The 16316-nt window shown below is 44.6% G+C and overlaps 1 protein-coding gene across 12 annotated transcripts in view; it reads right to left on the bottom strand.

Annotated features, from left to right (window-relative positions):
- Positions 1–16316, bottom strand: part of Eif4g3 (eukaryotic translation initiation factor 4 gamma 3) — a 221703-nt gene that overhangs the window by 132318 nt on the left and 73069 nt on the right. The window lies entirely within an intron of this gene.

Genomic DNA, 16316 nt, shown 5'->3' with positions numbered 1-16316 from the left:
AGCAGACTGTACCAAATCTACGTCATGCCTCCTGACAGAGCCATCAGAAGGTAGTGTGTGCCTCCTGACAGAGCCATCAGCAGACTGTACCAAATCTAGGTACACTTCTGTCAAACCAGGAGTGCAAAGGGCCCACAGGGACTTCATCAACCTCGTGCACATGTGTGTGTGTGTGCGCGTGTGCGTGTGCAGTGAAGGAGTGGGACTGAGGGAGGTGGAGGCCAGAGGGTGCTGGGCAAAGCTTCAACACAGCAGCCCTGTCCCCAGATAGCTCCACAGGAAAAAGAAGGCCAAACACCACCTTAAGTTTTTTCCTTACTCAAATTCTATTACGTTTAGCCACAAATTGAACAACAAAGCAGTTACCCAGTCATGAAGATTAAGCAGTTAATACTTAGATGAAACTGAACAAACTGACTCAGGTTCACTTTTTATCTTACCAAAAATTCTTTTAATCACTACACTGAAAGGCTTGACTACATCAACTTTTTAAAAATACACGTGGATTTCTTATCAATTTTGGCTAACATTGATCAAAAAGTACTTCTTCACATGTTTGAAAATATAGTATCATAGCTGGCATGGTGGTGAGACCGTAAATCCCGCACAGGAAGGGTGCAGGTAAAACACTGCAAGTTTGAGGCCAGCCCGGACAAATAGCAAAGGCTGTCTCAAAAGACTTAGACGCTGTGTGGAAACACAGAAACGCTCTCCTGTTCAACCTCAAACTCGCTCGGTACACTGTGTTCTCTCAACAGAAAAGGAACCCATTGTTCTTTCCTGGACCATGCTGGAGAGATGCTTGATAGCCATAGTGACTGACCAGTCAGAGTCTTAGTGACATCTTCAACACAGAAGAATATAAATTAACTCTCATGGATGCAGCATTTTTATTTAGTAGTAATGGCACACGTCTAGCCAAAGGAACTGTCCATGTTGTTTTTAATGTGCCTTTCATGTCACCTACCAGCGCCACCAGGTGTGTGAGGTATGTGCTGTGGATAAAGGGACTGCAGGCCACCCCAGCTCTCTCTGAGAGCCTCTCTGCTCCCTGTCCGTCCGTCCATCTCCACATCCACACCCCAGCTCTCTCTCTGAGAGCCTCTCTGCTCCCTGTCTGTCTGTCCGGCCGTCTCCACACCCACTTGGCTCCCTCTCGCCCTTCCCCAGGTCCCCTTGCCTCTTCCCTCCCTCAACAAAGCTCTGTTGCTCCAAACTAATAAAGAAACGCTGTATAATGTCACTTCTCCGGGGTACATCTTGGCATGGACCAATCACAGGTACCCACCACTGCACCTCATATTTCTTATCACAACAATTACACTAATAATTTCATTTTCCTATAGTTTTTAGGCTTCTGCTCTAAACATACCTTTTAAAAAGATAAAAATCCTTTCCTTTTTAAATATTTGCACCGAATGTACGTAAAGAGCCAATTCATACTGCATACAAGTCAGTTTTGTCTAAATGTAAAGTATGGTGCCCAGTATAGGCACACAAACACAGAGCACAGTGTCTGGTACAGGCACGCAGATACAAACAGATGCAACGCATAGGATCTAGTAAAGGCGCGAGCACACACACACACAAAGCAGTGTGTAATGCAGGCACACACACTCATATACAAAGCATAGTCTGGTGCAGGCATACACCCATATACAAAGCAATCTCTGGTGCAGGCACACAGACTGTTCTGTTTCAACATAAGCTACTATACCCTCAGCAACATGGTGGTGTTTGTCAATGGCGCAGGGTAAAGGAATTCTGTCAGCATCTGTCTCTCTGGGCATCTGTCCTCCTGTGGCGCTCTGAGCAGCAGAAGCCTCCACAGCCCTTATTTACTCCCTGCACTTGAAGGATTAACCCAGGATCTTGACGGACTCAGCTCGCTACTGTGTTTTACTAAAAGGTGTGCAAACAACTCAAATGTCTTTCTCATTAGTCAGTTTATTTTCACTGCGTGAGTATGTATCTGTGTTTGGTATGTGCACGTGTGAGTCTGGTAACTGCAGAGTCTGGAAGAGGGTGTTGTAACTAACTCCCTGAAGCTGGAGTTATGGACGGTGGTGCGCCACCCAGTGTGGGTCCTGGGAACTGAACCTCGGGTGCTATGCAAGAGTAAAACCTGCTCTTAACCACCAATCTCACACTCCATCTCCAAAACATCCTTTTCTTGATTTTAAAATCATGTTTCTTTATTCTAGGGTGTGAGTGCTCCTCCCAAATGTGGTCCTGTGTCACTGCGTACATGTGGAGATCAGGACTTGGTTCTCTTTCCTCCCTGTGTATCTTGGGAATGGATAATGTAACTCTGGTCCATCAGGCTTGGCAGCAAATTCCTTTACACGCTGAACCATCTTGCCAGTACCAGTGGAAACCATCTTTGACCTACCTGCCTAGGGATAGATCAGTGAAGTATCATTTTAAGAATTACTGATAGTTTTGATAACTCTCCCTTTATAATAACTCTCAAAGCCGGGGGGCAAGGGAGTTCAGACTGGAACTCAGTGGAAGACTGCCTAGTACCTACAAGGCCCTCAAACTTATTATTTGGCACTATAATACAGAAAAGAAAAAGTACTACACATCAGAACCCTAACAATGATTCCATCCTCAAGGAAGGACTGCACAGGCATTCTCCCTGTCCTTTCAGAGGAGTGCTCAGACTTCCCTTAACTTTAGGTTTCAATGAACTTTGGTGTGTGCTTAGACAACTGCTACCAAAGTGCAAGCTGAAGAAGACAGGCCAACCACTCAAGTCCTCAGTCACTTACATAGGACTTTTAAGCCTGTGATAATTATTTTTAAATAGTGATTTTGACAAACAGGTTCAGGGTGAATTCCATTGGCAGACGAGAAAAGAGGGGAACCACATACAAGTTACGGCAACTTCAGACAGACGCACGGGACTAAGATGGATTTTTTTTTTTTTTTTTTTTTTGTTGGGTTTTTTGGAGACAGGGTTTCTCTGTATAGCCCGGGCTGTCCTGGAACTCACTCTGTAGACCAGGATGGCCTGGAACTCAGAAATCCGCCTGCCTCTGCCTCCCAAGTGCTGGGATTAAAGGCGTGCACCACCACCGCCCGGCCAAGATGGATTTTCTACTCCCTCCCCTGACATGGTCTCTCTGTGTAGCCCAGGCTGGCCTCAAACTCAGAGATTCACCTGCCTCAAGCCTCCCGAGTGCTGAAATCAAAGGTGTGTGCCACCACTGCCTGGCTTGGACTTTCTACCTTTACAAAGGAAAACAACAAATTTAGGTGACAAAAATAATGACAGAAAGCACTCAGAGAGTCCCCGCTCCCCTCAGAGAGCACCCACTGCCCTTAAAACATAACTCGGAAATAAAACGTCATTTCTCATTTTAAGGCGATTTGTCACCTTAAGTAAATAATACCAAGTGGACAAAAACCAATAATAAGTTGTTCCCAAGAACATTCCCAACAGGACTGAGCAGCCACACTGCTGACTTCCCAAGAGCTGTTGGGTAATACTCAATCTTCACAACACTGACTTCCTTCACCTCAAAACTGCATTTCCAGGAATGCAGTCTACAAACAAAATTCACGTTTTCACCAGCCTCAAATGGAGCATTCTACATTTCTGAAGGGTTTGTTTTGTTGTTGAGTGAGGAGTATCACTATGTAGCCCTGGCTGTCCTGGAACTCACCAGGCCAGCTTCAAACATAGAGAGCATTCACCTGTCTCTGCCTTCCGAAGGCTGAGATTAAAGGTGTGCACCACCATGCCTGGCGAGACAGTTAATCTTAAAAGAATTAGGTAAATGTACATATATCAGCACCGAGACATTTAGAAATATATTCATGGGGGAGGTGAATCCTAAATTCAAGGCCATGAAGTGAGTTTAAGGCTAGTCTGAGCAATTTCCTGGCACCTTGTGTGAATCAGTAGCAAAGCAGAGTGTGGGAAGAAAGACCTACATCTAATGGCAGAGGCCTCCCAGACACCTAAAACCTTGGGTTCCATCACAACACCACAAACACAATCACTTTAACTATCTAAAATTCAGAGGGCTGTGAGGAACAGCTCTTAGCTGTTATTTGTCAAGGATAGACTGAGAATTCAGGCAAGAGACACTATTTTCCCATTTTAGAAAGCAAATCTTTTCTCATTTTACAAGCAAGAGGTATCATTTGAAAACAAAACCAAAGTGCCCCAAATGCCAACAGGAAACATCACAGACACTTAAAGGACTCAAGGAGTCCACAGTCTTCACATGGCAGTTGGTGTGGCAAGGGAAGTTCACTGAGGTTAGAACAACAGCAATCCCTCTTCCTGTCCCCAAATCTGAGTTTAACTGGACAGTACCTGAGTCAACCTAGAGCTTCATTATCTGTTATTTGAAACAAATAATTAATTCAGCAGAACATTTAACCTGAGACTTATCTTTAGAACACTTAAGAAAATATGTTGTGTATTACATGTGTGCCCTTGTGTACACCATGGCACACTGGGAGGTCAGAGGCAAACTGTGGCTATCAGTTCTTTCAGTGGGTGTGGGGCTGAACTTAAGATGCCAGGCTTGGCAGCGAGCACTTTATCTACTGAGCCACCATCTTATTTCCCCAGGCTCAGATATGATAATAATCCAGTAGGACCAATATGTGATCCATCAATTAAGAAAGGAGTATATATGTGACCACATCTAAACCAGAGGCACCTTTCAAATGGGGTCCACACCAGGTCCCACTGATGTGAAATCAATCCAAGACATGCAATAAAAATGCCACTCTAGGTGAGCACAGAATTCCTAAGGACTGCATTAACTAAAAAGTGCTGCAATGGGGGTCACATTGGACAGTGTAACCATGTAATGCTGGAAAACAGCTGCTCAGGTTTGACTAACATTCTTCTAAAACAGGAAAAGAGCTGGGTGTGGTGGCACACACCTCAATCCCAGATCTAAGGAGGCAAAAGCAGGTAGATCTCTGTGAATTCAAGGCCGGCCTGGTATACAAAATGAGTTGCAGGCCAAGCAGGGAGACATAAAGAGATTCCTGTCTCTAAGTAAAATAACTCATGAAATACAAGTACACAGTTTATAATGTGTTGTCTTTTCATACAGCATCAGGCCCTGTGCATGGTGTCAGTGAGCCAACACTCCCCCCACCAGTCAAGCTCTAGGCAATCAGAAGACTGTGCTTCCTTCTTAATGAATCCAGACAGCCTCTCCCTTTCAAGATAATATAGAACTCTTGTTAGTGGAGTACCTGTACTGCACCTCAAAGAGCAGGAACTCCCAAGTGTCAAAAAGAGGTCACAACCATAACAACTCAGACACAGACAAGGAGTAAGTGTGATTGTGAGCCAGGGCTTCTCAGAGCTCCTACCCTCAAAGGCATCATGATCATGGGGGACACGCTAAACACTCAGTACATGGCTCAGAAACTCTGCAAAGAACAGAACCCAAGATCCACAGGACTCAGTAGCAAGGACGCCCAGCAATGGCATACATGCACCTCTCAACAAGGAAAAGAGTTCCTACAGAAAAATTTAACAAGGACTGCATCAGTGATTGCACTAAAAGGCTATCTGAGTAGAAAACACATGACAGGGTACCAAGTCGCCTTCTAGAGAATAAGACCATTATCTTCCACTGCTCTTCTGTGTCTAAACACCCCATCATAATGTTAACAGTAGAGCAATAGTACTGGAGGAAGATACAATCATTTAGAAAGGAAAACACTCAATACTAGGTCTCCAATATGACTCCCATCTTGCAATACTAAACAAAATATAAAAACAAAACAATACCCACATAAGTTATATTTAGATCATGGCTGAGCAGGCTCAGTCAACATTGCCTGCAGTGTAATGTGACTCCCAGAGAGCTCACCCTGAGGATGAACAGACATCACATGAGCAGCTTCAGAGGAGAGCTGAGTCACCCACCCCTGGCTCTCCACAACTACCACACCGTAACTTTCTGCTGCCTTTCCCATTCCCACCAGTAAGTCAGTTTCCTACCATGGACACAGTGATACCCATCGTCTATGATGGAGATCAGCTTAACCACAGCAGGGCTCTGCACCCACCCCAACCTACTCATCAAGTTCTTAGTGAGACAAAAACAAAAGCAAGACAGCTAGCAGTCCTTCAGGCTGGCAATAGACCTCAACATGGTCACACCCTATCCACCCGTATCCACCTGGAGGCAAGTACCAAGCTTGCACATTTGCAAATGACAAGCACATTGCTAACGCATTGCTCTAGGGCATCCTGAAGAGCAAAACTGCTTCCCTTTCCACTGATCACCAGCAATCAGCATTTGGTTCCCAAAGTCTTTTTCCTCAGGTCAGAGTAAGAGAAGCAATCTGGTAAGTGTATACAATTCTGGTTGGTTGTTGAGAGCAGAGAGACAGGGGCAGGGCGTGTCAGGTGCACAAGTGATTCACAAGTCACTAAACACCTAGAATACAAGACACTGTAGAAGTAGCGAAAGTGTACAAAGGAGAGAATGTCACTGGAGGTTTCCAGGCAGGTTCAATAGTGACTACTTAGTAAACAATGACCTTCCTTCCAGTCATCAGTGAAAGGAGAGCAGCATCTTAGAGAGGCACTCCAAGGAGCATCACAGAACAGAGTTCTAAAACAAGGGAACATGTGACCTAAGCCAGAAATAACTGGGGGGGGGGGGCCCCGGGGGGGGGTGCACAGGTCATGAACAGGAACTGGACGGCACACTGCAGAAGTCAGAACAAGGTGAGGTAGAAGAATGAGACTAAAATCCTGTGTCAAGGGAAACATAAGATGCTCAACGAAGCAGTGTGTGCTGTCCTCAGACACGTTTAACGAAGCCAGCTATTACATAAAAGCAGTGAGAATCGGCTGAAAGGTTCAAGTGTGGTATCTGCAGTGAACCTGGACAAAAGTGACAAGCATAACTAATATACTAAGGAGAGCTAGCAAGATGGCTGAACGGGTAAAGGTGCTTGCTGACAACCTAGGTTTAGTCTCCAAAACCCACTGAGGAAGGAGAGCTGACTCCCACAGTGTGTGCGTGCATACATAAACACACTCATGCACTAAAAACTAAAAACAAATGATTAAGGCAGCAAAACATGCTCTAATACTCCTGAGGGGAGCATGTGACTGAATGGCCAAGATAAAGCACAGGGCCCAGGGTCACCCTCGATGCCTCCGTCCAGACACACTCACTAATTTGCTTCTCCAGAACACACATTTATTTATTCTTGCTTAAATTCTTCAACAGACATCTTCTCTGAGCTGGATTTTTAAATGTAAAGAATAAATTTATTTGTACTATGTCAAACTGTAACTGTCAAAAAAAAAAAAAGACTCAAACATAAAAACCATATAATAGGAACCGTACAGAGACAAGTCAGCAGAGTAAGCTGTCAATCAGTGACATGCAACCAGTCTTTTCTAGGAGAGAAAACATTTTAGATCAAGACCAAATAACTAAAAATTGGGGGTGGGGTCTCTTAGGCAAAAGAAAACGAATCTTTAAAATAAGATGAGGGGGCCGGGCTGTGGTGGCGCACGCCTTTAATCCCAGCACTTGGGAGGCAGAGGCAGGTGGATTTCTGAGTACCAGGCCAGCCTGGTCTACAGAGTGAGTTCCAGGACAGCCAGGGCTACACAGAGAAACCCTGTCTCGAAAAACCAAAAATAGATAGATGATAGATGATAGATAGATAGATAGATAGATAGATAGACAGATAGATAGATAGACAGACAGACAGATAGATAAGATGAGGGGGCAGGCAGATGGACACTGGACAGTATTGACCCCCAACAAACTGTCCTCTGACCTCCAGACACAGGCTATGGGACATGTACACACATTTTCATTAAAACATTACAATGAAGTAGAAAGACAGACCATGTCAAAGAATGGGGCAAAAATCCCCTGACTACTCAGTTTACTTCCTGTTGGGTACACATCTACTTTAATTATACAAAAATCTGTGAGTTTTTGTTCATTCTGTTTTCTTTTTTGAGGCAAGGTTTCTTTATGCAGCTCTTCTGGAACTCACTACATAGACTAGGCTAGCTCTGAACTCACTGAGATCTGCCTGCCCGTTTCTGCCTCTCCAGTGCTGGGATTAAAGACAAATGTCACCACACGCAGCCTGTGAGGTATTTCTTAAGAGAGACAATACACAGTGACTGCAGACATCTTGTTCCTAATCTGTAGGTGCTTAATTAGGATCTCTACTGCTGTGGTCAAACAGTGACCATCAAGCCAGCTGGGGAGGAAAGGGTTAACTTTAACTCAGTTTACACTTCCATGGCATCCAGTACCACTGAAGGAAGCCAGGACAGGAACTTAAGGAGGGCAGGGTCCTCGAAGCAGGAGCTGATGCACGGGCCATGAAAGGGCACTCCTTACTGCCTTGCTTCTTCATGAACTCTCAGCCTGCTTTCATATAGAATCCAGGACGACCAGCCCAGGGATGACCCCACCCACAAAAGGCTGGGCCCTCCCCCCACCAGTCACTAACTCAAAAAATGCCCTACAGCTGGATCTCATAGAGACATTTCCTCAACTGAGACTCCTCCTCCTCTGATGACTCTAGCTTGTATCAAGCTGATACAAAACCCGACAGTACAGGTTCATCATTAAGGGAGACACTCACTGTGGATTTTCCCGAATGAAGCTTCAGTTCTGTTGAGGTAGTTTCCTTCCACTTTTGATTAACTGAGTGTTCCTGTCATAGCAGGGCATTGGGCACTGGGAAGTGTTTCTGTGTCAGCTGAACTGATCACTGTCACTCTTTAAGCTCATGGGACAGGCTGCAATGATCAGTTTTCAATATTGAGTCATCCTTGTATTCCAGAAATAAATCCCATGTAATGGTGGTAAATCTTAAAGTACAGTGCACAAAATCCACTTTACAAGGCCGGAGAGCCACTACTCTCTTTTAGTAGACCTGAATTCAGTCCCCAACACCCATATGGTGGCTCACAGCTGCCTGTAACTTCAGCTCCAAGAGGATCTGATCCCGCCCTCTTCTGGCCTGGGCAGGACCTGCACTTGTGTGCACAAACTGACTCAGACCAAAACCCTTCACAAAGTACCACACATTTTCACAATCAATTAAAAAGCTAAGAAACCAGGAATAGAAACTGCCTCAGCATATTAAAAGCCACACACAAGACCACAACAGACATCACACTTACTGGAAAAGTCTAAGCACGTCTTTTGAAGATCAGGAAAGAGAAGGATCCTGCCCAAAGATAGAGGAGGACCCAGCAAACAGGAAAGAAAAGGAAATTGTTTAAAATCTCATAGAAAACCAAGACAACATACATGTTATCTTCCTAGTGATGCAGAAAACCTTAGCGAGGCTGTGGCTACATTTCAGCACTTGCAGTTTATTACAAAGGCCTGAGTTGGTGCCCAACATGGAGAGATGGGGTAAAGGCCCACCCCAGGGTATCTCCCTAGCACCACTCCCCAAAAAACACTCAAACACACAAAATATCAGAACTAAGATTTCAGTAGAGTAGGATACAAAGTCAACATACAGAACCATTGTGGAGATTCAATTATCTGAAGAGAAAAATAGAAAGTTTCACTTACAAAGTATTTACAATGATAAGATGCCGAAGTGGCAACCAATCTCAAACAATGAAAGACTCACAAAGAAAATTACAAAGGTCACACAGGCTACAGAAAGCAGAAAATGCTACCTGTGAATAGATCTCAGTGCCAGCCCTCCCCACATGAGCTACAGTTCAGCACATTTGCTACCAAAGCTCAATGACATGCTGTCTAGAAACAGAAAGCTCATCTGAGTGCTGGTACAGGGCCTCCAAGGACTCCAAACAGCAAACAAAGCAATTAAAAACTAAGCCGAGTAGTCACACTTCTCCACTTGAAATATTATCACATATCTACAAAAACCAAATCAGACTAGTGCTGTTGTAATAACAAGATCACTGACAAAGACTGAGTGAGGTGTTCAGAAAAAACCAAATCCACAGAAAAAGACTCTAAAAGGGTACCAAGAAGATTCAAAGAGGAAGAAGGGGCAGTGTCTTCAAAATCAGTGCTGACTGAACTAGAAATGAGCAAGCCTGGCAGTGTCAGTGCCGTTCAGTGGGGAGCCACTCACTCTTGGAGCAGGCACCTACCCAGAAAAGGATGAATACTGGTGTCTACCTCTCTACCTTGTACCATACAGAAAAGCTAAATCAAAATGGGTCAAATGCCAAACTGGAGGGATGTACAACCCTGAAACTATTAAGGGACAAAGCCACTTTAGGACAATGGTACAGGGCAAACTTTCTGAAAAGGGCCATCACTACTCCAAAAGTAACAATGAGACCTGAGAGCACTGAGGAAAAGGCCTCTGCACACAGAGGAAGCAATGACCCCGTGGGAGTCCAGCCCACAGGCATTCAGAAGGGACTAACAGTCCACAATAAAAAGGACTCACAATTTCAAACACCAAAAAGTAACTAATTCAACCAAGGATGGCCACATGGCTCTGGATGGCAGGCACTTGTTCAGCCGTGGCAACCTTGTTTCTGCCCGCCCTTCAGAACCAACTCCACAGACAACTTCTGGCCTCCCCATGTGCACCCCCATACCTCAGAAAAGAGAAACCTATATATATCTGCAGAAGCTGATTACCTGCTTAGCTATGTACTAATTGCAAATCCACAGGAGCAGCCTGAGGACTGACTGACAGAGAGGCAGAGAACAGAGGTGCCACTAGGCAGACTTTCAGACACTCGGACTCTGTGGTTTCCTTAACGGAAAGGCCACTGAGTGGTTCTAGGGAAAGGTCCACGATTAATCTGCTTGTGTTTCAAGACATGCCAAGGTCACTAACTTTAATGACCTTCTGAGGGACTTTATGAATATCTTTAAATTTTTATTTATTTTCTGTGTATGAGTCCACTGTAGCTGTCTTCAGACACATCAGAAGAGGGCACTGGATCCAATTACAAATGGTTGTGAGCCACCATGTGGTTCCTGGGCATTGAACTCAGGACCTCTGGAAGAGCAGTCAGTGCTCTTAACTGCTGGGCCGTCTCTCCAGCCCGACTTTATGGATTTTTAATGTATGTACACAGTTTTGCCTGAAGAGTGAGTTTTGTGATCTTTTTAAGCAAAATTACAGCCACAGTGGGAAACATACTTGCCAGAAGCCTGACAAGCTGGATCCTATCCCCAGAATTCACACAAAGGTCAAAGGGCAGGACTAATTTCTCTGACCTCTTAGGACCACACATGTGCACACACCGTGGAAGCATACACACACTTAAAAATGGACTACAAACCAAACAGATTATATATAGCAATTACAGTGAGTCACTCTTAACAGACTTTTAGAAAAAAAAAAAGTATCATAAAACTGAAATTAAAGACATTTTTTTTTAAAGGCCCTAAAAATCTGCTGATGAAATCCAATACCACTGGCTTTAATCCCAGCACTCAAACTGTCCTTGAACTCACAAAGTGCTGAACTCAGAAATCCGCCTGCCTCTGCCTCCCAAGTGCTGGGACTACAGGCATGCGCCACCGCCGCCTGCCACCACTGCCTGGTGAATTCATGGTTTTTCATGAGGTGCTGGGGGGATGATTTAGTAAAGCGTTAACTGAGCCTTCCTTTCAAATACAACACTCTCTCGTTTGCTTGTTTGTTTTGTTTTAAAGGCAGGGACTCACTATTTAGCCCAGAGGGTCTCAAACTCCGTTTCAAGTCTGAGACAACTATTTCAAGTGCTAGCATTACAAGCATTCACCAGCACACAAGGCACCTAGGCAAACCCTTACATCCTGGCTGTGCTGAAGGGGTTCCCCAACAGATCATCAACCAATCTCTTTTTAGTTATCTAACTGAAGTTCTCTTCCCACGGCGTTTACAAACTGCAAGGCTCCGCTTCTCTCCAGGCCTCTCCACAGCGCCCCAGTGGAGAGGTTCTTTGTTGCTACATGAAGCTGCTTTGCAACACCAGGGACACTGTACAAACGTGAAGGGCTGTGTCTTAAATGTTATCTGCCACAAATAGCATCCTTAACTGTGGCTCCTGGGAGTTTTGAGTGAATGTTTTAGGCAATTCAACCACTTAAGGCACAGTATGTATTTAGCCCACATTAGCCGTCCAGTCGCTCTCCCTGTGACCTCACAATGACGAGCTGATGAGCACTATCCTCGGCACACTGACACCCTTCTAGTCACTCATCAGTAACCATTTCAACAGCTCTACCTGTCACCCTCAGCAACCCAAGTCAAAATGTTTACCATTGTTAACAGAGTCCTAGAATGGGACAATTTTGAAAGCAAACTGGTTTCACGCCATACTCTAAAAACTGAAATACTAGTAACATATTAAAATAATAATAATAAAGCAAACAAATCTCTAGTGTTGCAATGCCTAAAAATCCTCTGATTAGTGGGACAGCACTCTCTGCATCCAAACACGGCTCATATTTCCACGGGTGCTTACTTGATGACAGGACTCTACAAACTGATTGTGTGTGCTCTACACAGCAGCTGTTCTGCTCTACAGGAACTCAATTCTAGCAAAAGGCACTTCCCCCTTCCTCATCAAGCCTGGGCATCCATCACAGTCACCCAGGCCAAGACCCAAGCCATGAAATGAACTTCTGTAGGGGATGGGCCTCTGGTATCAATCACTTACTCCAGTGGGAAGAAAGGATAGAGTGGGATGTCTCAGTGACACCCCAGGGAGCTCCCAGGAGCACCACCCTTTACAGTGAGTTCAAGTGTGACATGCCACAGTTTTTCCTGGGCCATGGTGGATGCCCGCATTTATGCCTAAGGGGCTTCATAGTCTTACAACAGTAACTACCACAGTGTTCAAGGGTTGGCACACCCTACAGAGCACAGCAACACAGTTCCTTCCCACCAGGAAACATCGGGAGCAAGCAGACAAGCCTGTTGGTTCACTGAGCCCACAGATTTTTTTTGTTTGGTTGGTTGGTTGGTTTTTTTGTTTTTGTTTTTTGTTTTTGTTTTTTTTTGAGACAGGGTTCCTCTGTATAGCCCTGGCTGTCCTGGAACTCACTCTGTAGACCAGGCTAGCCTCGAACTCTTGAACTCAGAAATCCACCTGCCTCTGCCTCCCAAGTGCTGGGATTAAAGGCGTGTGCCACCATCGTCTGGCCTGAGTCCACAGATGTTGACAGCATCTATTTGACAGGGCCTGGGCTAGACCCAACACTGCTTACATCCGCTCTTACACCCTCTCTCTCATCTGTGCTGCCTTCTTCCTGTCGCCCATCTCTATTTAGTCTCCAGATCATTTTTATCAAAAACGATCTGCAGCTAAGGCTCACACCCATCCACTGATCACAGCAGACAATCTTCTGTGAATCCTAGAACTCCTCTTCCTTTGTTTTTAAATATTTTTGGTTTTGGTTTTTCATTCAAGGTTTCTCTGTGTAACCCTGGCTGCCTTGGAATTCTGTAGACCAAGCTAGCCTCAAACTCAAAAATATGCCTACCTCCGCCTCCATGGGATTGATTAAAGGACATGAGCCGCCACCACCATCCATGTGCAGATAGGTTTTTATCAAAGCCTACTGTTTAGCAAAGGTGTTTCATGCTAACTGCTTAAAAACTAAAACATACTTTTTCTTTTCTGTGTGTACAGCGTGCAGCTCACATGTGCGCATGTGCAGGTGTGTGCCCGAGTGCGCCTGTATGGAAGATCAGGTTATCATCCTCAGTCCTTCCCCACCTTATCTCTTCAGATGGGGTTTCTCACCAAACATAGATTTCACCAAATGGTTAGACATCTGGCCAATGAGACCCCAGGATACTCCTGGTCCTGCTACCCAGAGCTTGGAATATGATGCCGCCATAGCCAGCTTTTAATGAAGGAGCTAGAAGGGTTAGAGAAGAGTCCTCACGGCTTGTACGGCAAGTAATTATCTATGGAGCCTTCTCCCGACACTAAAGCATTATGAAACATTCTTCTTTTTTAACTTTGTGTGTATCTGTGTGTGCACACATGGGTACAGTGTGTATGCTTTTCCCACAGGCCAAGAGAAGATGTCAGACTGCCCGCAGCTTGAGTTACAGATGGTGAGAAACACCTGACATGGGTGCTCAGACATGAATGTTGATATCCAGGAAGAGCATCAAGTGCCCTTAACTGCTGAGCCATCTTCTCCAGCCCAGAAATGATATTTCAGAGACCATACTGTGAATGGTACTTGTGTTTCCAGAATGAGTTTTAAAAGCCTAGCTTATCTAAAAATGAACCTGAAGAGAAGTGTGCTAGTGAACTCTGAGACTACACAGAAAGTGGAGAAGTTGAGAACTGCAAGTAGAGAACGTGGCTTGGTGGCAAAGCACTTACCTCACATGGGCCAGACCACTGAGTTCAATTCTGAGCACCAGGAAACTACACAGAAGCTGGGAACTGAGGGGTGCTGACTTGGCCACTTCCCAAAGATACTATCCTACCTGTCAAATCACTCCTCCTCAATCTCCAAGAAAGAAATAACCACACCTGGGTTGCACGGTGCCTGAGACACTTAGAGTGTTGAACAAATAGCTATTACCTTGGAAATGGCAATCTGGAACAAGATTGCCCATAAACACTGGCCTGTACTCTGCCATGAACAATTCACGCTCCGGGATCTGGGAAGAACAGCTTTCAGTTAAAATTACTTTAATGTTTCCAGAGTCCCATATGCCTACCGCCCATCTCTAATCTGAGCAAGACTTGGTGTGTTTTAGAATTTGTCCTTCTGACTCCTAATGACAGAGCACTCCTTAGGGAACCCTCATGGCACTTCTGTCCAGTGTGATGCTATTCTCCTCAAAGAGCCAGCCACTCTTCAACAAGTCTTCATTCCTTATGGCTTTTAAGAGTTAGGACCAGCTAAGTGGAAGACAAAACTCCCTTGCATATGTACCCAACTTTTTAATATTTCATTTTTTATATAAATAATAAGCTTTATAATCTCTCTTTCTAGTACTTTGGCATTTGTCTTCAAATGGTTTCTTTAATCTTCTGCCTTTATTGAAGTTGAAGTTGTCATAGCCATCCTCAAAGTACAAGAAACAAGAATGATACCTGCAGGTTGGCCCTTCCTACTCAGATTCTTCCAGGCTAGCTTCCAGGCCTTAGCTACCTCCTCCCTTTCTAAAGGTTGCCAAATGGTTATGTAAATGAGCCAGCTGGCTTCTGAGTCACCAATTCTGTTTCCAACTTCTCCATTTCCAATGTGAACCTTAAAGTATGCTCCGAACCCTTCAAATTTTTAGTTACTTCCTAAACATGGTAACTGGACAACTGACCTCCCTCACTCCAGGGGAGTGGCTACTGACAACTGCTGTTCAAATACTAATTTCTATAAATTGTCTGCTTGGTAAACGAAAGCATTCCTCAGTAAAACTGCTCAAGCTTCCTAAAAGAAGACAATCTTCAGTCATGTCAACAGAAGAGGCTCTGCAGTAGGCTGGCACAGGCACGGTGATGCACAGTGGCACGCGCCTGTAATCCTGACCTTAGCAAGGATGAGGCAGGTGGATGGAGAACGCAAGCCAGCTAGAATTATACTGCAAACTTCTCAAGTAGGCAAGTAAACAAACAAAAACAAAGTCTGCTGCCCAATGTTCTTAAGCAATTACATTCCCTAGGCAGACGCCCTGAGAACTGAGTCAAGTGATGATGCCCTGAACAGAGAGAACTACAGCCAGGATGTCATGTCCTTTTAGACGCCATTAATCTTTTAAGACTAAGAGAAGAACATCAAGAAAAATAACAGAAAGTACAAAGTGGACATTCCACATTAAGGAATGGGGTTATAGGCAATAGTATCAGGGAACTCATACAAACTCCAGAATTGAGGAGGAAGGACATCCCATGACACTGGGCCTAGCACCTTGGTCTTGAACTGCATCCTGATCATCTTCCAAACACTGTGGTTTTTACACTAGCACCATGTCCGCTTCACTTCCCTGGCTGCTTCCTGCAGCATTACTCTCTAGGGTACATTGGCCTCATTTAAATCATTTAGCTGAGACGATAAACTGATGCTTTGTTAACCACATGCTTCTTAACTGATTAGGTTACCTGGTGAAGGCCTACATGAACTATAATGAGGCCTGTCTTTGAGAGGATGGGCAATCTCGGATGTGATCAGAAGTAACAGGGCCTTGGTAAGATAGTGTGCTGGCTGGAAACGCAGCACTGTGCACAATGAACAGCAAACAAAATTATTTTACCTGTGAAGTATGAAAATACTGAACAAAATTTTGGCAGCATAATTTCATATATACACACATACACACACACACACACACACACACACACACACACACACACACACACA

The sequence above is a fragment of the Grammomys surdaster genome, unplaced genomic scaffold, assembly GCF_004785775.1.
Source record: "Grammomys surdaster isolate TR1022 unplaced genomic scaffold, NIH_TR_1.0 126313, whole genome shotgun sequence".
NCBI lineage: Eukaryota > Metazoa > Chordata > Mammalia > Rodentia > Muridae > Grammomys > Grammomys surdaster.
The sequence above is the reverse complement of the archived record's forward strand: the minus strand, read 5'-3'. Positions and strand labels throughout refer to the sequence as shown.